Source organism: Somniosus microcephalus, chromosome 8 (assembly GCF_052327205.1).
Source record: "Somniosus microcephalus isolate GS21.2 chromosome 8, FLI_Smic_1.0, whole genome shotgun sequence".
Taxonomy (NCBI): domain Eukaryota; kingdom Metazoa; phylum Chordata; class Chondrichthyes; order Squaliformes; family Somniosidae; genus Somniosus; species Somniosus microcephalus.
This window is the reverse complement of record NC_140994.1, coordinates 37,270,459-37,296,363: the sequence shown is the minus strand read 5'-3', so window position 1 is coordinate 37,296,363 and position 25,905 is coordinate 37,270,459. Positions and strand designations below refer to the sequence as shown.

The 25,905-nt window shown below is 42.3% G+C and overlaps 1 protein-coding gene and 1 long non-coding RNA gene across 8 annotated transcripts in view; one reads left to right on the top strand and one right to left on the bottom strand.

The window, feature by feature from the left end:
* Positions 1-715: 715 nt before the first annotated feature.
* Positions 716-5,314, bottom strand: LOC147113456 (uncharacterized). The gene is made up of 2 exons (XR_015079212.1): positions 2,674-5,314; positions 716-1,391 (listed from the first exon to the last, which is right to left on the bottom strand). It is a non-coding gene; the product is annotated as an uncharacterized LOC147113456 (long non-coding RNA).
* Positions 5,315-5,945: 631 nt separating this feature from the next.
* The window catches only part of fgfr2 (fibroblast growth factor receptor 2), a 177,828-nt gene continuing 157,868 nt past the window's right edge, over positions 5,946-25,905 (top strand). For 3 of the 7 annotated variants that reach the window (XM_085994560.1, XM_085994556.1, XM_085994558.1), the window contains exons 1-3: positions 5,946-6,240; positions 15,066-15,162; positions 20,012-20,289. The gene's annotated coding sequence lies outside the window, so the exon portion shown is untranslated. The remainder of the gene's footprint in view (positions 6,241-15,065; positions 15,163-20,011; positions 20,290-25,905) is intronic. The other 4 variants (XM_085994559.1, XM_085994557.1, XM_085994562.1 and 1 more) reach the window with 2 other exon arrangements.

Genomic DNA, 25,905 nt, shown 5'->3' with positions numbered 1-25,905 from the left:
AAGCATGGTCTCTTCGGAGCCAGCCTTCCAACTTGTTGCCTTCAAGAGAGAATTGTGCCACGGTGCTTTGCCTCAATAAGTAGGTGTAATAAGGTCTATCGGAGAAGTCTATGTACAATTTTTTAAATTGTAGAAACTGGGTGCAAACACATTCTATTGAAAAATGGCATTGCATAGTGTGCTGGTGCTCGCATGTATGCAGTCTAATATCTCTTACACTCTGACAAAACCACTACAGCCACAAAATTGAATCTGTTTCCCTTGTTAGTAACAATTCCTGCTGTTGAATAAAGGTATTGTGGTATTAGAGGAGGGACAATGAAACGTAGGTGTTGTGCTTTGAGACACTTCTGAGTGATGTGATAAGGCTTTATATAAATGTAAGTGTTTCTTTCTGAGCTCGAGTCATCTGCGATACAGTTCCTCATGGAGGCCCATTTAGGTGTGGATGGATCATGTACCTCTTCTACTGCTCTTCCTCATTCAGAAACCACATCAACTTGAGACTTAATGTGATACTATTACTGTAGATTATGCAGGAACAAATCTCTTGCTGCAACTGCATTGCTGCTCCACTTCCCTGGTTGCTTTGCAAAGATTGCAGCTGCTCTAACACTAGTTTATATTTGACACAATGCAAAAGAAAAGGAGTCAAGTCAAAAGGTTTGCAAATTGCAGAATGTGAACCTTAATAAACTTTTCAAAGCTACTTAACTACATGATCAAGCCTTTAATATGAAACATTCATTTATCTGTGGGGCCCTTATTAACATCAATGTGGGATTTCTGGAGAGGCACTGGGAACAAAAGAAAATAACTATATCAAACTCCACAAGCTTTGCAGCAATACCACCAGAAACAATCACCTGGTACTACTAATATCTATAAATTGGAAGTTAATCACATCATTGTTTAAATTTGGGAATATTTAAGAAATCAATTTATGATTGTACAGAGAAAACGCCTCCATATTTAAAAGTTGTTGATGAATATTTGACATAGATGTTGATGGCATTCATTTTAATAATTTATCATTGTGCAAAAATATTGTTGCCACATGAACAAAGAATAACAGTATCCAACTATCTTTACTTTAAAAAGGTCAGGTGTGTTTATGTTCACTTTTTTCAGCTGTAACCAAAGTGGAAATACTATTGTGCACCATATTGTACATATGGTACAGTGTGGTCGAACGCACGCTTGATAGTCGTACGTCACTAAATTCCCAAACACCGTTGTTCTTCTGGAGGAGAAATGGGGCAAAGCAGAGCCTGACGCCTCTCCACGGGGAGAGGAAAATAGGGTGGAGAGTCATCAGCTGAATAGTTTCATGCAGCTCCGAGCATCTGGCCAAATATCAGCAACAGTAAAGGCTTGGGTTCAGTTGGTACCTAGCGAAAAGTGGAGAATAAAACGAGGAGGTTGGGGCATGTAAATTAGAGGGTAGTATATCCTCAAAAAAACTTGTTTAATTTCTACTGAACATATTTTAAATAATATTTGTACATTTATCAGCAAGGGAAAACCAAAATACATTGAGGTACAGTGATAAGAAATAAACAATTTTTTAATCAGTTGATCCATATCTCTATCTCATTAACTTCACCGGTTATGAGAATATTCTTTGTGCCGAATGATAAACTGCGCATAGTGGTACAGATAAGCAGCTAGTTAACTATTTACATAGTACTTTGAAGTTCACCCAATGAAGATCCTCAGTAAGATTGTGATATATACTCATTTCTGTAAACCTTTCTTCCTAATTAGCCTTAAATGGATCATTGATTATATGTGAGATTGTTATAACATTATGAAAATTATAACCAAATATTCATAGTCTTTGGAACAATTTATGGGTAAACACAGGAACTGGGAAAAAGAAACAGATAAATCTGCAGATATGGAACTGCTCTGTGTGTTGTAGTCCACACATTTCCTGTAAGTCAGCCCCAGAAGCTTCCTGTCACCTAGGACCCCTGGAGAAGCAGTCTAGATTTCCAGGCCAGTTGGGGCATAAGGCATACCGTGAAGACATGATTGAAGGCTGCATTGCCAATTATTAACTATACTGGATTAACTTTGCCATTCACCAGTTGTGGCAATTGCAAAATGCAATACAAGCACTAACCTCCCCAACTCAGGAGATAGCCAGTGCCTCATGCAGAAAGTATTCTGCAGGTGTCTCAACTGTAATTCTATCAGGTCTGCTATCGAAGCAGTCCCGACATTGCAAAATGTTTGGCTGTGCAACTCGGCTGCCTGGACAAAGGCAGACTTTGGTGTAAAATGTACTCTTTTATGCTAAACACATATTTGGAATCAAAGTAGAAAAACAACTTTGAGTTTAAACAAAACAGATAACCATGGATGCCTATCTCTGATCTAATTTTCAAGAGAAAGCCCCCAAAGAAGCCTCAAAGCTGCTAGCAGAATTTTTCAAGGCACTAGTTTATTTTCACCAAGGGTTAAATGACATGTTTTGATCCATGTGCATGTGGGTGCCAGAGAAGGATGCTACACCACAACCCCCGGTGCTTCTGTCCAGTAACTCAAGATCCTGACTGCCGGAGCCTAGTTCCCAGAGCAAGACAAAACTTGACAGAGTATGCCACCAAGGAGCCCTTCAAACTGAATTCAATGGGAGTCAAAACCTTCTAGTGGCTAGAGTCATACCTGATGCAAAGGAAGATGGTTGTGTTTGTCGGAGGCCAATCATCGCAGTCTCAGGACATCATTACAGGAGTTTCTCAGGGAACCATCCTTGGCCCAACCACCTGCAACTGCTTTATCAATGACCTTCTCTCCATCATAAAGTTAGGACCGGGGATGTTTGTTGATTCCACAGTGTTCATCTCCATTCACAACTCCTATGACAATGAAGCAACCTATGCTGACCTACAACAGGACTTGCCTGGGCTGACAAGTGATATGTAACATTTCTGCCACTTTAAGTAATGACCATCTCTAACAAGAAAAAACCTAGCCATTTTTTTTATTCATTCATGGGATCTGGGTATCGCTGGCAAGTCCAGCATTTATTGCCCATCTCCAATTGCCCTTGAGAAGGTGGTGGTGAGCCACCTCTATGAACTGCTGCAGTCTGTGTGGTGAAGGTACTCCCACAGTGCTGTTAGGTAGGGAGTTCCAGGATTTTGACCCAGCAACAATGAAGGAACGACGATATATTTTCAAGTCAGGATGGTGTGTGACTTGGAGGGGAACTTGGAGGTGGTGGTGTTCCCATGTACCTGCTGCCCTTGTCCGTCTAGGTGATAGAGGTTGCGGGTTTAGAAGGTGCTGTTGAAGAAACCTTGGTGAGTTTCTGCAGTGCATCTTGTGGGTGATGCATACTGCAGTCACACTGTGCCAGTGGTGGAGGAAGTGAATGGTTAAGGCGGTCTCCTCTTGACCTTCAATGGTACCACCATTGCCAAGTCCACCACCATCAATATCTTGACCAAAAACTTAACTGGACCAGTCATATCAACACCGTGGTCGCATGAGCAGGACAAAGCTGGGTACTCTGAAATGAGTGACTCACCTCCTGACCCATCAAAGCCTTTCCACCATCTAGAAGGCTCAGTCAGGCACTCGATTTACTTAGTGCCAGGTTACAAACTCCTTCTGCTTAAGTGATTTCAACTAGATACTTATCCAACCTAATAATTGTCCTATAATCTTATGAGATCTAATGTTTGTTACTGACTCTCTGTGCAGTACTTTATCACATGCATTTTGGAAGTTATGGTATATCGACTTGACTATCTTCATGCATATTCTGGTCACTTCCTCAAATAACTCAATGAAACTAATCAGGCAGGACTTCATTTCCTGAAGATATGTTGACTATCCCCAATAACTGCCTAGCTGTCCAAGTTATCATGTATCACATCCTGAATAATACTTTCCAACACCTTCCTTACTACTGAAGTCAATATTTTCCAGGGTTTGATCTTCCCTTTTCTTAAATAGTGGGATCAAATGACCATTCTCCAATCACTCGAAACCAACCCAGACTTTATTGAGCTAATGAAGCTATGAGCTAGTGACTCGCACTTGACTCCCATTTCCTTCAAGGTAGTGCAGGAATCAACAGTTTTGGTTACTCGCCTGCTGCCTTGATAACTAATTGCAAGACTTGTTTTCTCTGTTGTAATGTTGATTCCCTCACTTTAGTTGATAATATTTTCTTCAAGTTGCTTTCCATGTCAATGTTTGAATTTTATGGAAAAGAACAATAAATATTTTAATTATAATTTTGAAAAAGACTTTTGTGGAACTGAGCAATCTCCTGTACTATATGAATCACATGTTTGAATGAAGTTAGTAAATAATACATGCAAAACTTGGTAACTTCACCATAGGAGAGATAGAAGGAGGTCCTTTAGGGTAAATAAAGTTTTTAATATAACTGTGATATAGAAGAAAACATTGATTATTTTTAATCATTGTTGAAGTATAAGGAAGACTTGTATATACTTAGGAAAAAAGGAGGTTTAAGGATAAATTGCAGCCAAGGTGGCTTAATAGGGATGTTACAATTCACCAATTATAAAAGGTTCAATTGTCAAAAAACCAGGGACAAATGAAAAGAAAATGAAATACTTGCATTTATTATAGTGCCTTTCACGACCTCAGGAAGTCCCAAAGTGCTTTACAGCCAATGAAGTACTTTTGAAGTGTAGTCAGTGTTGTATTGTAGGAAACGCAGCAGCCAACTTGCTCACAGAAAGGTCCCACAAACAGCAATGTGTTAATGATCAGACAATCTGTTTTGGTGATGTTGGTTGAGAGATAAATGTTGGTCAGGACATCGGAGAGAACGCCCCTGCTCTTTTTCAGAATAGTGCCATGGGATCTTTTACATTCACCTGAGGGCAGACGGGGCATCGGTTTAACATCTCATCTGAAAGACGGCACCTCCGACAGTGCAGCACTCCCTCAGTACTGTAGTGTCAGCCCAGATTATATACTCAAGTCTCTGGAGTGGGACTTGAACCCACTGACTTAGAGGCGAGAGTGCTACCACTGAGCCACAGCTGACACCAAGTATAAAAAAGCTGAAATCCAGTAAATTCTGAGATGTCATTAGAATAAAAAGGATAATGGACAATTACAATTAGTGATGGTAAGGCTTTTCCTAATTATGTTAGAAGCCAGAGTATAATAAAGGACTACAATGGCCCTTTGAGGGATTTGTCGTAGCAAGTTATGTAGAACAATAAAGATCTGGTTGATGTTATTTTGAATCAGTTTTAATTTCTGAAGACAATTCTACAGTCCCAGTATTACTGGATAGATGTGTAGCTAAAATTGCTTCATTATAAGTCACTGTGGAATTAGCTCAATAAAGTCTGGGTTGGTTTTGAGTGATTGGAGAATGGTCATTTGATCCCACTATTTAAGAAAGGGAAGATCAAACCCTGGAAAATGTTGGAAATAACAAATTACATTTATTGAGGGATAAAAATAGCACTAGCAGTGGAAATATTGTAACAACTAGTCGTCCTGATGGAGTGAAGATGCTAGATCACAAGATGCTGCACGAGATGAGAAAGGAAAGACATCTCCTGATTATTATTTTTTATATCGGTCTAGATGTGAGAAAATGTCAGAGTAGGACCTACCACTTCACTGTTTACACCAGGGAAGTGATCAAATCAATAAAAAAATAGGAATAGGAAATCAATTAAAAAGAAGTACTGACTGGTACACCAACACTTTCCTTGGGTATTCTGTGGTAAACTATTTCCGACTGTGCCTATGGAGGAGAGAAAGACAGCAGATATTACATGTTTTTGTGAAGAAGAAAAACTGCATGCCAATTCACCTGGACCACTGTCGCAGACCTCTAATAGGTTGCTCAGGTGTGGCATTAGTGTAGTTCTGGAAACAAATTCTCTCAATGAGTGGTAACATATGGCATGAAGAGGAGTCAAAGGAAATGGGGAGAGAATAAAAAGAGAAAAGCAACGAATAAACGAGTATTTTAAAAGTGACGGCTTCCCATTTAACATGCAGACTTGGAATATGTTGAGAGTTCTTTAAGAAGCTGATAACTTGCTTTTAGCGCCTGCAGTTTGCTGGATCTGTGATTTGTGGCTTGCCGGGTGGGATCACGTGAGGAGAGCAGCGCTGGAATTCAGCTCCGAGTTGTAAGAAAACAGGCTGGAAGCTGAAAGTTTCAGAACCGCTCAACGCAGCCAAGAGACGCTGTCAGTGTTCTTTTTTAACACTTGGGTGAGTGCAAAAACAATATTTTTGCCAATCTGCACACTTCTGCTTTAATGCAAAAGAGAGAAAAGGCGGATTAGTCTTGCAGATGTCAAGTAGGAAACTTGTGAGCATGTTGTAAAAGGTTGCTGCCAATGCACTCGCGACGGGAAAGGGCAGATATATCGGAAGATGGCGACTCGATCACCTTTTAGTTGCCCTGGGCTCATGTGAAGGGCTCACCGTGTTCCGAGAGCTTTCTGCAAACTCTTTTGATGCAGCCCCCTGATGCAGGCGGTAAGTTTGGCTTAAAATGAATGAGCCAACCTCCGCGGGGGGGGGGGTCCTGAGCTCCAGTGTAAATATCATTGCTTATTAAAGTAAATAAATGCAGGAGCAGGTACCATCGTATTTTTAAAAAAAAACTTTTTTTAAAGCACTGAATTATCCGAGTTTTGCATGAATTTAAAAATAAATTGAAAAAATGTACCAGCAATAACTGGTCCTGTCGTATTTTGTTATGTGAGAATCACGATGGCGTAACATCAGATTGACTAGAAAAAAAAATGTTCTTTCTGAGTATTTATTTACGAAATGACGGCTGAACACAAGGCAGAGTCTCCAGTTTGAACAAGTGAGAGAGAGGTCAGTGAACATACACTCCTGATGCTCAGTCCCAATGGAGACATCGTCACCTTCCGCCAACTTTGCGATGAAATTGCGGCAAGGAAGGGGAGGGGGATGTGGGAGAAGAGATCACCTGCCAGGAGGACAATTTTTTTTAATTATTACTGTTTTTGTGCTGCTCTCTGTGAGGGAAAAAAAAATGCGAGGTGCAGATTGAGGGTTAGAAGAGGTTGGCTGGGCCGAATGGCCTTGTTTCTGTGCTGTCAATTCTAATATAAACGCCGATCCTCAGCTGCCGGCCAAATATCTTTCCAGCAACTGGTAAACACAACAAAATCAAACCTGCCAGACGGGTATTAAATTAAATTAAACCGCATCGAAACTGCGTTTCTTTCCTCCAGCACTTTTTGCCATTCAATACCCTGCTCCTTCAGTTCTGTGTTTACTTCATCAATTCCAGGCATTTTCTACAGTAGGAAAACTGCACCACCCTTTTAAAAAAAAAAAATACACTTAACATTCACCGTTTCTATCACTAGATTTTAACGGAAGAATATTTAAAAATATGACCAGCAAGACATTTGAGATTTTGAGGTGAATTTTTTGGCAATGGGTGGACACTTTCCTCTTAACTTTGCTGTCGATGAAGCCGCTTGTTCCTGATGCTCGGACTGAGTGAATTAAAGGGGAGGGGGCTGCAGTAAATGTCGGCCTGGTTACTAATATAAAAGGGCAGCGGTGTAAAGGGAGGGGAGAGGGTTTTTTGTTGTTGTTGTTGCTGGCCGCCCCGCCGAGCTGGACCCGGCTGCCGCTGCCATGGTGACGGGGCCTGGCGCCCTGTCAGCGCTGCCCTGCCTTTGCCGCCGACAGCTGCAAGACTGACAGCGTTGCTATTGTTTTGGAGGATGTTTCATTGTTGGCGGCGCTGAAGCTCTTCGACACGATTGAAATGTTAATGAAACAGATGTAGAGACGCATCAGTGTTGGCTGGCGTCTTCTGCGGCCGTGGAGTTACTTTATTAAAAAATATATAAAAACGATTAAATGTGGGCGGAAAAACCTGCAACTTATTGTCTGCGTAGTTGTTTTTGGAAACACTTGACATTTTGCATCTTAAGTTAGCTCTATTATATTGAAATATAATGTGTTCATCATTCTGGTGTCAATCAAGTTGTATAGATTTGTTGGAGGAGAGGGTTGGGAAGCTGAGATTTTGTTAGAGACATCACATGAGGTCCTTAAATGAATTAGAAGCATATTTAATATAATTTTTGTGTACCTTCATTTCTCTTAAGGATACATTTATTGCAAAATGATTATAATTTTATGTTTAAAGCGATACTTGATGAAGTGCTCACAAAAATGGTTTCTGTGAGCCTATCCCTATTTGTCAGTTAGAAAACAAACTATGAAACTTAATATGCACTGGTTTCTTCCACATTTGTCAGTTAGAAAACAAACTATGAAACTAACATGCCCTGGTTTCTTCCACATTTTTAGTTACAGAATTCTTAGTCCTATTATGATTATGCCCTGTTCCCACATTAATTTTGGTAACAGAATGATGCAGGAGTGCTAATGCCCAGCCCATTACTCCCTTGACTTTAGCGCTGAGGCGAATGCTGACTGCAAGTAAAACCTTAGAACAAATATACTGCCCTCCCAGTGGGCATTCCAGAGACTAAAAGTGAGAGGACAGTATATTTATGTAAGACAGAGAGCGCTCAGCTCAGCACAAATTTGGTTTTTAAGGACTATCATGTTAACCTGTGTTGTTTTTACACTGTTGCAGCATTCTGAAAATTAATGTTGGAACAGGTTAATGACTGTGATAGTTGAGTTACATAGGACTGGCACTAGTAACTGAGCTTAGGAAATGAACCAGTGTAGGTAAGTTTTGTTTTAAGAAAAACTAAAGATAGATCTCTAATTCACCCCAGTGTTTCTTCCCTTCATCTTGTCTTGAGGTTAAATAGAATGGCAAGAAATAATAGTGAGCCCATCAGGTCTGACTGCTTAAGAAACAAGTTCTGGATGCTAGTGGCAGGTACATACAGCTGCAGTCTTCTCAATCCACCAACACTGAAGTTAGTGTCTCACAGGATAGCTGCATTGCTTTTCTTGTAATACATTTCTCTCCTATTTGGTAGATTAATGGCAGAATCACTATAGATTCTTTCTCAATACATCAAAACTTACTCAATGGTACCTCTCATTGCATGGTTTTAAGTTTTTAAAAAAAATAAATGAACAAATAGAAATCTCAGGAATATTTTCTTGATTGAAATTGAAAAGTTCCAATTTGTAAAAAGCATTGAAGATGATCACAAGCATGTGAGTACAACTGCATTTTTGAAGAGTTTAAAGTTAAATCTTTGTAATAGATTTTCTGTTTGCATCTCTTTCAAATCCTCCATGAATATGTATTTAATGACACTGGGGTGACCTCTAAAACAAGAATAACCTTACTTTGCCCTAAGTTGTAATCGTCATGTTTTTACCCCACTCATATCTTTCAACTGTCTCTAATTTTGTGAGACCATTCTGAAACAGCAGATCATTTTCTTTCTTGAATCACATAATCCTTTGCATCCAGCCTACATTTCTTACCATTGCACTCAGTTCTTCTAGTTTACTTCTTTGTGCCAAAGCATAATTAGGTAGCTTGTCTCCTGTCAGCTCACTCTTGGGTCTCTACATCTCTCCCTTGACTCCCCTTCTGCTTTGAAATGCGAAATGCATTGGAATCACAATCTTGGTTATTTGGATGTCTCCATGTTAAACATTGCTGTTTCCTCCTTGAGAGGTGTGGCTATCCTAATGTCTCCTCCAGTGTGAAACATAAACGTCTCTATTAACTAGTGAGATAGTTTGGTTTCTGTCACCAACTGGGGTATTCCTAGCAGCATTTCCTGGTTCTCACTGAAATCAAGGAGGAAATGGTGGTGTTGAATAGAGATAGATGGATAGCTGTGATGTGGACACTAAGGTACATCAGTTAGGAAAGGTGCCTCAGTCATGCACATGCTGGAATGGTAGTAAAGAGATTTGAATATAAGTTTTTATAAAACAGTAACTTAAACAACATAAAATGACATCCAGTTTTTGTTATACATTTCTAATTACAGGAAACTCTCGTTTAAACGGCACCTAAATATCCGGAATTCTCTATTAACCGGCAAAATTCTCACTCCGAAAACTACACCTCAATAACCGGCAATGTTGCCGAGTCCGAGTCTCCCGCGGTGGCCGAGTTAGTCAGTGGGGGTAGTTCTCCAAACTGCCACTACTCGGCTTCTTGGCGCTGTCGGAAGTCGGAACACCTCAATACTCCTGTAACAGGAGTCTGACTCTGTCGGTAATCTCTTCTGATCCACCATTTTATAGGGGTACTGTGTGTCTTCCACGCTGCTGGTAGTCATTGCATTGCATTACCCTCAACTGGCAGTACTGTACTTAATCAAGAATCTTCCACCATCCATTTAACACAACATTCTGTAGGTGAGTACCCAATTACTGTATATTGCACATTTCTAGATTATTTTTCTTTGTTAAAAATAGCCTTGGTAGATAACCCTCTCCGTCATCCGGAATTTTTGATCAACCGGCAACACGCCGGTCCCATCGGTGCCGGATACCAAAGAGTTTCCTGTATATTTAAAAAATGATTAACTTTTTTATTTGTGCTCGATACAAGTGACTGTGAAATCACAACATTTGAATTAGATTAACACTTAAAGAAGAAAAATACTAGAAAGGGAATGGGGGAAATAGTCGGGAACTAGGATTAGAGTAAGTAGCTGCAAGTTGGAGCTTGAACCACCATAAACATGATGGACTAAATGGCCTGAAAGTTCTATTGATACTATGAATCAAAAGTAAATATATTTTTTAAACATCTTAAAAGGTGGACGGGGGATTAAGCCTTAAATTGTATCAACTTCTGGCTGAAATTAGTGAATTTTGCATGTACAATTGGAAAATATAGTAATCAGCCTGTACCCGGAGCTCAGTGACTGGGAGCCAAACATAGTCCCAACCAGTTCAATGCCAGTACAATGTCAAATATAATAAAATATATACAGAAGAATATTTTATTTCACAATCTATAACGTTGGTCTCTTGCCCCACTCTGCAGCATATTTAATCAAATTTCCTGCACTGAAGGGAGTGGGTGACTGATGGGCTGGGTCCCCAGAGTGTGGGAAATTTGAATCTCCTTTGAAGTTAAGAGTTGCCTTTGCTGTGAAAAAATATCATTGACTTGGCTAGAAATAAGAGAGGTTATGTTGTTAAAAAAAAGGGTGTAAAAGAAAAGATAGCCATCCATGGCTAAGTAAAGTAATTAAGGATAGTATCCGACTAAAAACAAGGGCATATAAGGTAGCCAAATCTAGTGGGAGGATGGAAGATTGGAAAGTCTTTAAAAGACAGCAAAAAATAACTAAAAGATTGATTAAGAAAGGGAAGATAGATTATGAAAGTAAATTAGCAAAAAATATAAAAACAGACAGTAAAAGTTTCTATAGTTATATAAAAAGAAAAAGGGTGGCTAAAGTAAATGTTGGTCCCTTAGAGGATGAGTCCGGGAAATTAATGGTGGGAAACATGGAGATGGCAAAAACACTGAACAATTATTTTGTATCAGTCTTTCCAGTAGAGGACACTAAGAATATCCCAACACTGGACAAACAGGGGGCTCTAGGGGGGGAGGAACTAAATACGATTAAAATCACTAAGGAAGTGGTACTTGGTAAAATAATGGGACTCAAGGCGGATAAATCCCCTGGACCTGATGGCTTGCATCCTAGGGTCTTGAGGGAAGTAGCGGTAGGGATTGTGGATGCATTGGTAATAATTTTCCAAAACTCACTGGACTCAGCAAAGGTCCCGGCAGATTGGAAAACTGCTAATGTAACACCCTTATTTAAAAAGGGTAGTAGGCAGAAGGCTGGAAACTATAGACCTGTTAGCCTAACATCAGTGGTTGGTAAAATGTTAGAGTCCATTATTAAGGAGACAGTAACGGGACATTTGGATAAACATAATTTAATAGGACAATCTCCGCATGGTTTCATGAAGGGGAAGTCATGTTTGACAAATTTGCTGGAGTTTTTTGAGGAAGTAACATACAGGGTGGATAAAGGGGAACCAGTGGACGTAGTGTATTTAGACTTCCAAAAGGCATTTGACAAGGTGCCACACAAAAGATTATTGCTCAAGATAAAAAATCACAGGATTGGGGGTAATATTCTGGCGTGGGTGGAGGATTGGCTCTCTAACAGAAAGCAGAGAGTTGGGATAAATGGTTCGTTCTCAGATTGGCAACCAGTAACTAGTGGTGTTCCGCAGGGGTCAGTGCTGGGTCCCCAACTCTTTACAATCTATATTAACGATTTGGAGGAGGGGACCGAGTGTAACATATCAAAGTTTGCAGATGATACAAAGATGGGACGGAAAGTAGTGAGTGAGGAGGACATAAAAAACCTGCAAAGGGACATAGACAGGCTAAGTAAGTGGGCAGAGATTTGGCAGATGGAATACAATACTGGAAAGTGTGAGGTTATGTACTTTGGCAGGAAAAATCATAGAGCAAGTTATTATCTTAATGGCAAGAAACTGGAAAGTACTGCAGTACAAAGGGATCTGGGGGTCCTGGTGCACGAAACTCAAAAAGTTAGTATGCAGGTGCAGCAAGTGATCAAGAAGGCCAATGGAATGTTGGCTTTTATTGCTAGGGGGATGGAATATAAAAACAGGGAGGTATTGCTGCAGTTGTACAAGGTATTGGTGAGACCGCACCTGAAATACTACATACAGTTTTGGTGTCCATACTTAAGAAAAGACATACTTGCTCTCGAGTCAGTACAAAGAAGGTTCACTCGGTTAATCCCGGGGATGAGGGGGTGGTCATATGAAGAGAGGTTGAGTAGATTGGGACTCTACTCATTGGAGTTCAGAAGAATGAGAGGCGATCTTATTGAAACATATAAGGTTGTGAAGGGGCTTAATCGGGTGGATGCGGTGAGGATGTTCCCAATGATGGGTGAAACTAGAACTAGGGGGCATAATCTTAAAATAAGGGGCTGCTCTTTCAAAACTGAGATGAGGAGAAACTTCTTCACTCAGAGGGTGGTAGGTTTGTGGAATTTGCTGCCCCAGAAAGCTGTGGAAGCTACATCATTAAATAAATTTAAAACAGAAATAGATAGTTTCCTAGAAGTAAAGGGAATTAAGGGTTACGGGGAGCGGGCAGGAAATTGGACATGAGTCTAGGTTCGGAATGGTCATGGCCCTGTGGGTAGTGGAGTGGGCCCAGGGGCCGTGTAGCCTGGTTCTGCTCCTACTGTGTTCTAATTCTGTGTTAGATTTCAGGAGATGGTTTTATTCCTGTTCCTGGCTGGGGTGGAGATCGCCTTTACAGAAGGTAAATACTGTAGAAAATATAGGGACAGCGTGATCTCCTGGAAGAATTTCGATCGCCTAGATGGGTCAGAGAGGAATTTCCCAGATTTTTTTCTCCCAAATTGGCCATTGGGTCTTTATCTGGTTTTTCGCCTCTCCCGGGAGATCACATGGGTTCGGGTGGATGCACAGTGATAGAAGATTTGAGGTTAGGATCAGATCAGCCATGATCTTATTGAATGGTGGAGCAGGCTCGAGGGGCCGATTGGCCTACTCCTGCTCCTATTTCTTATGTTCTTATGTATGCAACCTTCCTATATTTAATGAATACTCTGTTTAAAAGTAATGCTGAAATTTTATTAATTGAAGACTGAGATATGTTCCATCACCTACATAATAATTATGCCGCAATAGTTATTAGCAGGAGAGTACAATGGGGAATTATTTTGCAGCTGAGAACTAACATTTCCAAGCCTGTGAAACCATATACATGTTCTAGTTGTCCTAATTGGTTTCTCAATTTCATCACAATTGCCATCCATATTAATTGAATTCAGGAAATCTGCAAGCTGTTGATCCAGCTTCAGTTACTATGTGATGATGTACAGATGATCCCTACATGTACACGAAGGATTTATCATGAAGTAGAGACTTGATGCTTCGGTGTGTCAAGTTGTTACAAAATATTGGAAGAAATTATGGCCTAGAAATTAGTTGATGCTGCGCCCGTTTTACAGGTGTAAAACAGATGCCCGTGTCCAGTATGGCGGGCGGCGTGTGCATGCACATTGTGCACCGGATGTGTGCTGCCCGCCATATTGGCGAAGGGTAAAGTGTAGGCGTCCAGAGCCCGTGCCTGAAACAGGCTTTAGACCCTTTGCATATGCAAATAGGAGGCCTTACGCCTGATTCAGAACAACTTCCCTAAATTGGGCTGCCTTGAACAGAGCGGCCCCGGGCCTGCTGTTTAAGGATAACCAAGTCTACATGCGGCCTAACCAATGGTCCTTGAAGGATTTCATTTCCACACATTCAATTGTTTATTTTTTTAAAGATTTGTGCATCAGACTCTGCTTAATTCCATCATTTAGAGATTTTTGTTTCAGGCTTTGCTAAGAAACCAGGCCATTAGTTTCCAAACTCATGTACGTTTTGGAAAAGAGCTGAAAGTGGATTTTGTCATGGGTAGTGTGTGCGTAAACATTTGGGGGTTTTCTGACACGCTCGGTGTTTATTTGTATGATAAAATATAGCATCAAGACTGTTTGGATTAGTTGATAGGAAATCAGCTCATAAATTATTTTGGAAAGTGGACTGCAGAGCTGCAAAGACCCCTTTCTGTGATTTATTGAAATATTTAAACAAGTCACTGCATTCTTTTCCAGGCAAGTTTATTCAATCAATATTCAGTCGCTGTGAGCACTGCTTAGGCTTCCAGCGCATACCAAAGGTATGGACTCTTTCACTATTGGAAGGACTTGACGCATGAAAGCTTCAGGCCCCATTTATGACAAACCATATTATACATGTAGAGAATCTGCATGCCATCACATGTTAAGTGAAGTAGAAGCATCAGCTTGCCGATTTCCCAAGTAGCTTTTGATAGAGTTTGCAAACATCTCCACCCACTTTTTAACTAGGGACTGTGACTGTAACGTAATGTGCTTAGTTCCCCTGTTCTAGTTGATGAAAGTATGATAAAGGTTAGCATGATCATTTAGAATTACATAGTTTCATTATTACCTGGCTGTGTTTTTAACAATAAAAGTACAGTTGCAATAAAATGAGAGAACTAATCACTTCAATTTTTATTTTCACAGCACCATTTTGAACAGACCCCCTCATGTGCTTTGCTGACCATTTTAGATCAAAATAATGATTTCCTGTGAAGTACCTTGATTGAGGAGGAAACTAAAGGTGAATTGCAAAACTTAATTTTCAGGAGAAATTTTGATTATTTAAAATTCTTATAAACCTCCTATCTAAATGACTAACTGCACTTGTGTTTTGTTAGTTCAGTATTACTTTTTAGTACAGCAACAATAATTTAAATTTTATTCAGAAGTATTTCCTGTAATACTTTTTTTAAAGATGAAAATATGTGACTGGGTGCAGATGAAAGACCATGTAGAATTTTTGGGTGTGGTAAATTCTGGAACACAATCAGAATTCTTGAAATCCTAGATAATTGTTTCAAATTTTAAATATTAATCTTCCTTCCCAGTCCCCCGTGTAATTAGGCTATGAGTTACAAGGGTCAGAGGAGCAATGAAAATATTTTGTTGAATAAGAAACCAACAAGTTGACTCGATCATAGACCACAGAGATCATATGAAAAAGGAAAGAAGAAAAAAATTGAGACTGCCTTTTCCAACAGAATGGGTAAAATAAAACTGTAGATTATTGCTATTCATATACTCAGTACAAAAGATACAATTAGCAGAATCGCCCCCTTCTTCCTGAAGATGCCAGGTTGTGATGTATAGCAGGTAGCATTAATATTCTAGTACTTTACCCAAAAGGTAATTTGACGTGATTGAACCTAGCCCGTGATTGTCAGCAGACTGTTTCACAGTCGGAGCCGAGCCCAACCCTGCTCTCATCCATCATTGACATGCGTGCTTCCAACAGGGAGCACTGGAGAGCAGTCAAAAACAGGAATCCTGGCCAATTTTTCCACTCTCTAACCGAGCAGCACTGATACTAATTGTAATGCCCCATTGCCACCCTGTTTGAGATCAATTAACACTACGCTGAGCATGGATCATCCCCAAGACCTTCCTGGTCTATATAGTTAACTACCAACTTACATGCTGAATGTGCCACTCTATATCCACTGAATCGTCACGGAAAGCATGGTTGTGCAGGTTTTTTTTTCTTTCAATTTATAATGTTAAGAGAGCACAGAGTGCAAAGATTCAGTTTAAACCTTGTCTAATAGGTTGGCTTGAATCCAGCAGGAGTATGGTCTTCATTAATGGTTGCATTCATAAAAAAAATCTGTTGCACATCTAAGAAAAACTTGAGAACCATTCTGCATTCAATTTGTTCGTAAAGACTTATTTATTTAAAAATTTCAACTGCTGGTGCATTTTCATCATGTGTCATAGATTTCAGTCAGTCAGTTGGCTGTTCTGATTAAAGCACTCTGCCTGTTGGTCTCCAAGCATAAGAGAACAGCAGGGAGAATGCAGCTTCTCTATTTGATAAATTGAAATTGTGCATTCCCAGCAAGAATCCACCCTTAAAGAGAGCGCCAGTCGGAGAATTGATGGTACGGTATTGTAGCCCTATCTCTGTCCCACATTTCCTTTTTGAGTGCAGCTCCTGCTGGAAGCGTAGATCTTGTAAAAAGTGATGGGATTTGAGTAGAAAGCATTAATGAACCTTTTACTGATTAACCAAGTCCACCGTGCAGCGCACCATCAAGGTTGAAAATAATAAATGAAAAAGTGGGGTAAAACAGGGAGTGATGATTAGGTGATGCTCAGTTTGAGTAGAAGATTGTAGATGGAGGGAAAGACACCAGGATGTAAGGAGCTTCATAGTTTTGAGGTCCTGGAGAGGAAGAAATTCAAGTAAGAAATATGTGAGTCTTAATTTCAAACAATGGAGTGTAATAAGGAAGACCATGTAGGGTGGCATCTTTGCAGATTAGCATGAACAAGAAAGGAAAGTTTAGGGTGGTACCAACAACAGAGGAGCACTGAAATAATAGCATTGCTAAAATTGAGAAGCAACAGAAAGTTTGAATAGAGAAAGAGGTTGCAGGCTAGAGGTGAGAGACAAATTGGCTATCGGAGCTGCTTTTTTTGAGTCTTCCCCCCGCACGACTGACCCTTTCTCCCGCTTGCAGAATTCTCGTTCTACCTGGACCCCTCCCCCTGGCCTCTTACCCTCTCTAGATCTTTTCATCGTTAACTGTCGCCGTGACATCGGCCGTCTCCATTTCTCTGCTCCCCTCACTCACTCCAACCTACCTCCCTCTGAACTTGGATCCAACCCTGACATTGTCATTAAACCCGCTGACAAGGGTGGTGCTGTTGTTGTTTGGCGAACTGACCTCTACCTAGCGGAAGCTGAACGCCAACTCTCCGACACCTCCTCCTACCTCCACCTGGACCATGACCCCACTACCGAACATCAAACCACCGTTTCCAAGACTGCCACTGACCTCATCTCCTCTGGAGATCGTCCCCCCGCGGCCACCAACCTCATAGTTCCCCAACCCCGCACAGCCCGCTTCTACCTCCTTCCCAAGATCCACAAACAGGACTGCCCTGGTAGACCCATCGTTTCAGCCTGTTCTTGCCCCACGGAACTTGTCTCTTCCTATCTCGACTCTATCTTTTCTCCCCTTGTCCAGTCTCTTCCCACCTACATCTGCGACTCTTCGGACGCCCTCCGCCACTTTAACAGTTTCCAGTTTCCTGGCCCCAACCGCTTCCTTTTCACCATGGACGTACAATCCCTCTACACCTCCATCCCCCAGCAGGATGGCCTGAGGGCGCTCCGCTTCTTCCTTGAACAGAGGCCCGACCAGTCCCCATCCACCACCACCCTCCTCCGCTTGGCTGAACTTGTTCTCACATTGAACAACTTCTCCTTTAACTCCAATTTCCTCCAAATCAAAGGTGTTGCTATGGGTACCCGCATGGGTCCTAGCTATGCCTGCCTTTTCGTGGGATATGTGGAACACTCTTTGTTCCAGTCCTACTCGGGTCCCCTCCCTCACCTCTTTTTCCGATACATTGATGACTGTATCGGTGCCGTTTCCTGCTCTCGCCCCGAACTAGACAATTTCATTCACTTTGCCTCCAATTTCCACCCTTCCCTCACCTTCACATGGTCCATCTCTGACTCTTCCCTTCCTCGACTTCTCCGTCTCCATCTCTGGGGATAGGTTATCGACCAATATTCACTACAAGCCCACTGACTCCCACAGCTACCTGGACTACACTTCCTCCCACCCCGCCTCCTGTAAGGACTCTATTCCATTCTCCCAGTTTCTCCATCTCCGCCGTATCTGCTCCAACGATGCCACCTTCCACACCAGTGCTTCCGACATGTCTTCCTTTTTCCGCAACCGAGGATTCCCCTCTACCGTGGTTGACACGGCCCTCGACCGTGTCCGTTCTATCTCCCGCACTTCTGCCCTCACCCCTGCCCCTCCCTCCCGGAACCACGATAGGGTTCCCCTTGTCCTCACCTTTCACCCCACCAGCCTCCACATTCAACGGATCATTCTCCGCCATTTCCGCTACCTCCAAAGTGATCCCACCACCAAATGCATCTTCCCCTCCCCTCCCCTTTCAGCATTCCGTAGGGACCGCTCCCTCTGAGACACCCTAGTTCACTCCTCTATCACCCCCAATAACCCTTCCCCTTTGCCTGGCACCTTCCCGTGCAAGCGCAGGAGATGTAACACCTGCCCCTATACCTCCCCCCTTCCCACTGTCCAGGGCCCCAAACACCCCTTCCAGGTGAAACAGCGATTTACTTGTACTTCTTGCAATCTAGTATACTGTATTCGCTGCTCACGATGCGGTCTCCTCTACATTGGGGAGACCAAACGCAGATTGGGTGACCGCTTTGCGGAACACCTCCGTTCAGTCCGTAAGGGTGACCCCGAGCTTCCGGTCGCCTGTCATTTTAATTCACCGCTCCATTCCCACTCGGACCTCACCGCCCTTGGCCTCTTGCATTGTTCCACGGAAGCTCAACGTAAACTCAAGGAACAGCACCTCATCTTCCAATTAGGCACGTTGCAGCCTTCCGGACTCAATATCGAGTTCAACAATTTCAGATCATAACCTCGGCCCCTATTACATTTTTACTTATATTTTTTTCCACCCCTTTGTTTTGGGTCTTCCCTTCCACCCCCCCCCCCCTTTCCTTTTTTTTCTCTCTCCCACATGGCAGCTCTGTCTCATCCTGCCAGTACACTTCACACCTAATCTCAGCCGTCTTTTGTCTCCACTTGTCCTATTACCATCTCGTCTGGTTTTGAATACCTCTTAATGTCTCTTTTACTTCTTTTGTTTTTTCGCAGCCCTGCCTTCGATCTATTTTATTTCCTTTCCAGTTTTGAAAAAGGGTTTCGACCCGAAACGTCAACTCTAACTTCTCTCCACGGATGTTGCCTGTCCTGCTGAGTTTTTCCAGCATTTTCTGTTGTTATTTCTGCTTTTTTTTGTATCCTGTCCAAGAGCTTGAGAGAAGTTCTACAAAAACCCCATCCCTCTCCTTCACCATGGATGTGGGACTTGGGCCTTAATAGAGAGTTGTTGAGGGGGGGAAAAAGGTGTTTGGCATGAAAGAGGAAACAGCTTCTTGGAGGCAGCTTTAGCAATGGAAGGGATCTGGGAATATGAGGTCAGAGGGCATAAACAAGGTTAAGAATGTCAACAAAGAAAAACTAAGGGTGGATTCATCAGAGCTGAGAGCTAGTGACTGTTTAGACTTATACCATACGTGAAGGAACTTTCACCCACCCTGTGGATGTGCTCCAACCCCGTCCCAAAATCCAGACTGGGGCATTAGCATAATTGCGGATGGGCTTCCATGCCATTTTTGGCATAACTGGGGCACCCACTTGAACATAGTTTGGGGAGGGATTTCGCTGCAGCACCTTGCTGTAGTGTAAATGGGGCAGCTGAAGATTCTTAAGTTCAAAGCTGGCCAGCTTTAAAATTTCTCTCTTTAGCAATCAGTTGCTTTCAGGAAGCACTTTTTAAAAAAATGTTTATGTCCCCTCTTCCACCAGGATCAGGTACTGATAAACAAATGTGCCTATTTCATGCAAGGGCATTGTGGTGATATCAAATGAGGGAGAACTGGTGGGGAATTCGATGGATGATACCATCCTGCCAGTCGTGCCTCTTTTAATAATGTTGCACAGAAGGAGACGGATGCAGGAAGCATGCATCCCCACTTCCGGCGGAGATTGCAATGCAGAGAAATGAGCAGAGACCCACTCTAATTCTAAATTACCCGCCGCCTCACTCATATACCCAGGTTATGCAGATTTGGTGCCCCTAAAAGGTAGGAAATTTGGGGCTACTATTTCTTTGAACAATTGAAAGAAACATGATTTGCAGTGTCACATTGAAAGCATGAAGGAGAGCACAATGTCGATTCACCAAGGCACTCGGGCTGAAGGACATTGACCAATGTCGATTCACCAAGGCACTCGGGCTGAAGGACATTGACCAATGTCGATTCACCAAGGCACTCGGGCTGAAGGACATTGACCAATGTCGATTCACCAAGGCACTCGGGCTGAAGGACATTGACCAATGTCGAATCACCAGCAAAGGAGTGGATAAACACTATTAATGAGTGGAAGACATTATTGAAATGAATAAAGAACAGAGTGGGAATTGGAATACTGTCCTGGGAATCGTTGAGTTAATGAAGTTGAAGGATAAGCCTCTGTGTTTCGCACTTCTGCAACGATCACTTCAAAGATGGATTAAAAGACCTTAAGCAAAAAGTTTGGAGAAAAGCCTCTTTGTGTTTCTTGTGTTAAAGGCCAGTTGAGGACAATTTGTGCAAAATTATGCAGCGTTTGAGGTATTTTGAAAAGTAAGTGTTTAGTGCCAGGTCAGACATATAAAATTAACATTTTTATTAGACATAACAAAATTTACATTTTTATCTGTGTTGCATTTTAATTTTGTTTGAAAGTGAATTATGCAACTAAAATATCTCTTTTAATGTACAGTAGTACATCAAAATAGTGTGTTCAGGTTGCTATGCAGAAATTGCTACTAGTGTTGAGAAAAGTAGGATAACTCAGAGGGCCTGAGTACATGCAGTCTCTTGTGGGTAAAGTGGTTTGTTAGCTGCTGGAGCAGATTTAAAGGATCAGCATTGCAGGGGCATCGGAATTGCCTGCTATTTGTTCTTTTGTTCGTTACAGCTAATATACATATAAGTTGTTACAGTTGCTGCAAAACTGTGCATTCCAGTGTTAGCAGTTTGGGAATATATTTTTGATGCATTTATTTTGTAATTTTTAGGAAAAGTGGAATTTAATGTCTGGAATAAACTAGATTCACTTAATTTTTGGAAACTAAATTGTGAGATGAAAGTTGCTCAGTGCTCAATATAAAGGGGATTATTTTGGTGAAAACAGGCACTAAATGGGTGCTGTGCTAATAAGTCAGACCTGTTTGAAAATCTGATTTTTGGCACGCAATTTTGATCCTAATGCTGATTACCATAATTTGAATTTGCCTGAAGGTGCTAAAACAAACACCTGCAGATTTAGCTCTCAAGCGCTGATTAGACACAATTTTTGTGGCGCGGTATACGTGGGCTCCACTCACCCACTTCCACTGAAGGTGTGAAGTGTACTGGCTGACGCACAGCAGCACACTTTAGGATGGCTCGGGTACTCCGTGTGAGGGTGCACAGGTTCTCGGACGCGGCACTGGTGGTCCCGGTGGAGGAGGTCACGAGGAGGAGGAGGGATGTCCTGTACCCGCAGGGGGGAAGGAGTCCACCTCGCCCTCCTATCCCTCTCTCTTGCAGCAGTCGGTGCTGCTCTGCCTGGCCTTGTGTCCTCCTCCCATCCCTCCTGCAGACCAAGGGGGAATCCCTAGCAAGATGCCTATGACCAAGCACTCCCTTTCTCCTGGTGACTCCTATAAGGTAGAGTAGCACAGCACTTACTCTTTCTAGGTGAAATTCTAGAGAATTTCCAAAATAACTGTTGATAGTGTTGGTGAATTCTTGACAAAGTGTCCCAGAAAGTCTCCCGATGTATTTCAAAAATTTTCTTCAAACCTCTAGCAGCAAGTAAAGAGTAAAAGGTAATATAAAAACAGAAAATGCTGAAAATACTCAGCAGATCAGGCAGCATCTGTAGAGAGAGAAACAGAGTTAACGTTTCAGGTCGATGACCCTTCATCAGAACTGGAAAAAGTTGGAGATGTACAGGAAACTTTGTGCTATTCTGCACCGATGGGACCAAGCTGTTGCCGTCCCATCAAAACTGCCGGACAAACCAGCACTAATGTTGAAACATACGGAGATTTTGAGCTCCGTATCTGGCAACAAACCCTGTTGTTTAGCAACAGCTTCTAAACAGTCGGCCGTACCTTGCAAGCGTCTCTGTAGCTTAGCAACAGCTTCAGCGAGACCTTGCAGAGCCTGACTGGTGGACAAAAAAGCAACGAAAAGAAAAAAAAACTAACGAAACGGCTCCTGATTTTTGGCGGTGGCTCAAGCGTTCCGGACAGTTAACCTCCGGATAAACCAAAGTTTCCTGTAACAGGTTTTTAAGCAAGTGATGGGGCAGTGGGAGGAGGGAGGGGAGGAAAGAACGAAAGGGAAGGTCTGTGATAGGATGGAAGGCAGGAGAGATTAAGAGACGAAAGAGATGATGGTGCAAGGCAAAAGGAGATGGTAATGGGACAAGTTAAGAAACAAAAGATGACTAGATGAATTGTAAATGGCAATGGCAGGATGATCAACAGCTGCCATGTGAGAGAGAGAAAAATAATGATGGGGGCAGAGGTTATGGTCTGAAATTGTTGAACTCGATGTTGAGTCCGGCAGGCTGTAAAGTGCCTAATCGAAAGATGAGGTGCTGTTCCTCGAGCTTACGTTGAGCTTCATTGGAACAGGGTAAGAGGCCGAGGACGGAGAGGTCAAAGTGGGAGTGGAGCGGAGAATTAAAGTGACCGGTGACCGGAAGCTCGGGCTCACCCTTACGGACTAAACGGAGGTGTTCCGCAAAGCGGTCACCCAATCTGCATTTGGTCTCCCCAATGTAGAGGAGACCACATCGTGAGCAGTGACTACAGTATACTAGATTGCAAGAAGTACAAGTAAATCGCTGTTTCACCTGGAAGGGGTGTTTGGGGCCCTGGACAGTGGGAAGGGAGGAGGTAAAAGGGCAGGTGTTGCATCTCCTGCACTTGCACGGGAAGGTGCCAGGGGAGGGGTGTTTGGGGTGATAGAGGAGTGGACCAGGGTGTCACGGAGGGAAGGGTCCCTTCGGAATGCTGAAAGGGGAGGTGAGGGGAAGATGTGCCTGGTGGTGGGATTACACTGGAAGTGGTGGAAATGGCGAAGGATGATCTGTTGAATGTGGAGGCTGGTGGCGTGAAAAATGAGGACAAGAGGAACCCTATCGTGGTTCCAGGAGAAAGGGGAAGGGTGAGAGCAGAAGTTCGGGAAATAGACCGGACACGGTCAAGGGCCGTGTCAACCACAGTAGAGGGGAATCCTCGGTTGAGGAAAAAGGAAGCCATGTTGGAAGCACTAGTATGGAAGGTGGCATCGTCAGAGTAGATGTGGCGGAGATGGAGAAACTGGGAGAAAGAAATAGAGTCCTCACAGGAAGTGGGGTGGGAGGAAGTGTAATTCTCTCTCTACAGATGCTGCCTGACCTGCTGAGTCTTTCCAGCATTTTCTGTTTTTATTTCAGATTTCCAACATGCGCAGTATTTTGCTTTTGTATTAGTAAAAGATGATATACCTTTTTAAGTAGCTCTTGAAATCCTCTGCATCGACTTGTTTACTTCCAATCAGCTGGTCGCTGTTGGGAGAGGGTGTTAGGTCAAGCGTTATCCACCAAAATGCTGCGCAGCCTTCTTAATGAGCACTAGCAGGCAGTTTAAGTTGCAGTCAGCCCCTTCACGATCTTCCAGGCGGCCGTTCCTAGCGCAAGCTTCAACTCCTTTTACCAAGTTGGCGTCTTGTGCCAAACGCAGGCTAAACTGCCGTTTCAGCTTACGGCCCCATCTTGACCACTTTGGAGGCTCTTTAGTGCATAAAGTATCTGGGGAAAATTGCCCCCAAAGTCTTCACACTGAAAAAAATTGAATAACATTTCTAGATTTAATTGTTCAGTTTTATAAATGGTATAAAACATGTTTGGTTCCTTGGCCCTTCAGTGACCAAAGAACATGCAGAAGCCCAATAAGGGGTCATTTTCAACTGCACTGGCTGTAATCTGACGGAGCGTAGAGCCTGCCTGATTTTCATCCCATTGAAATTAATGGGTTGAAAATCAGGCGGGTTCTCCAATGAGCGGATGATCCGCTCCATCAGGTTACCACCCAGGCAGTAACATTGAAAATTAACCCCTATGTCTCTGTTGGTTGACCCAGGGATGTGCACAACATTTTGCTCAGTGTTTGAATGAAGGAAGGCTTTGCTCTAGTCTTAATCATGGGGTGGTTTAAAGTGGCTTTCCTTTTGTTGGTCTGGTTGTTCTTGTTAATATAAGTCTGCAAATAAAAAAAAAAAAAAGAAATAATTAGTTTGAGGAAATGTTTACACCAATACTATTTATGTTATGAAAATGAAATGTATTGACTGTTTGAGTGCCATAGAACATGATTAGCAGTGAGACAGTATAAGTTTGTATATGTTGGATGCTGTTTGTTTGGATAAGTAATGGTAGTACAGTATTAGTGAGGTTGTCAAAGAGTTCTTGCTGTGACCTGGTGTTTGTACCTCTGCCAGTAAAAATAAAAAGCTGAAAGACTAATGTATGGACCTTGGCAGCCTGCTGCCTGCTTGGTGGTTTCAATGTCATAAAAGCACCTGGCAAAAGGTGGAAGAAAGCGAATCTTCTAAGCAATAATAATGGTTTCATGGAGTGCAAAATCTTGTGCTTAATTTTTTTTAAAAATGGCAATGCAGACTTGGAGGCAGCCAAGATCTTACAAAGAAAACTTGATAGGGTTTGCACTGGGGCTGACCAATGGCAAATTAAGTTTTTTTTTGTTCATGGGATGTGGATGATGCCAGCATTTATTGCCCATCCCTAATTGCCCTCGAGAAGGTGGTGGTGAGCCGTCGCCTTGAATACAACTGAGTGGCTTGCTAGGCCATTTCAGAGGGCGGTTAAGAGTCAACATATCGGCCAGACCGGGTAAAGACGGCAGATTTCCTTCCCTAAAGGACATTAGTGAACCAGATGGGTTTTTACGACAATCCAGTAGTTTCATGGTCATCATTAATGATACTAGCTTTTTACAGTATTCCAGATTTATTTAATATAATTTAAATTCCCCAGCTGCCGTGGTGGGATTTAAACTCATGTCTCCAGATCGTTAGCCCAGGCCTCTGGATTACCAGTCCAGTAACATAACCACTATGCTACCATTCCTGATAGATCAACAGGACCAAAATCAATTTGTAAAAATTAGACGCACATACACTCTGTGGGTGAGAGAGAACTTACCAAGGGGGAAGTTGAAAAAGACCTAGGGATGTTAGTAATTTTGACACTCATCATGTCTAATCATGCGGATTGACGAGGAAAGCTAGTCTTTTATTGGAAAATCAACTGAATTCAAATCTCCAGAGGTCATGCTGAAGTTATATAATGTTGTGGTTAGGCCGGACTTGGGGTACACAGTTTAGGTCGCCATGGCATAAGGGAGCAGGACGTAGAGGCAGTGCAGAGAGGAGCAACACGGCTGAAACCTTAGTTTCAGAGGGAAGAGTTGTGAGCAAACAACCTGATCAACTAGAGATCTCCTGCCTCGAAAAGCAACCTCTCGAGATCTTGTGGAGGTATACAAGCCACTTAACAGGACAGCGAAAGTGAACCCGAAAATGTACTTTCAGGTATGCCATGGCAACTGGATAAAACAGCACCGCTTCAGAATTTTGAAGGGCAAATTTAGGAAG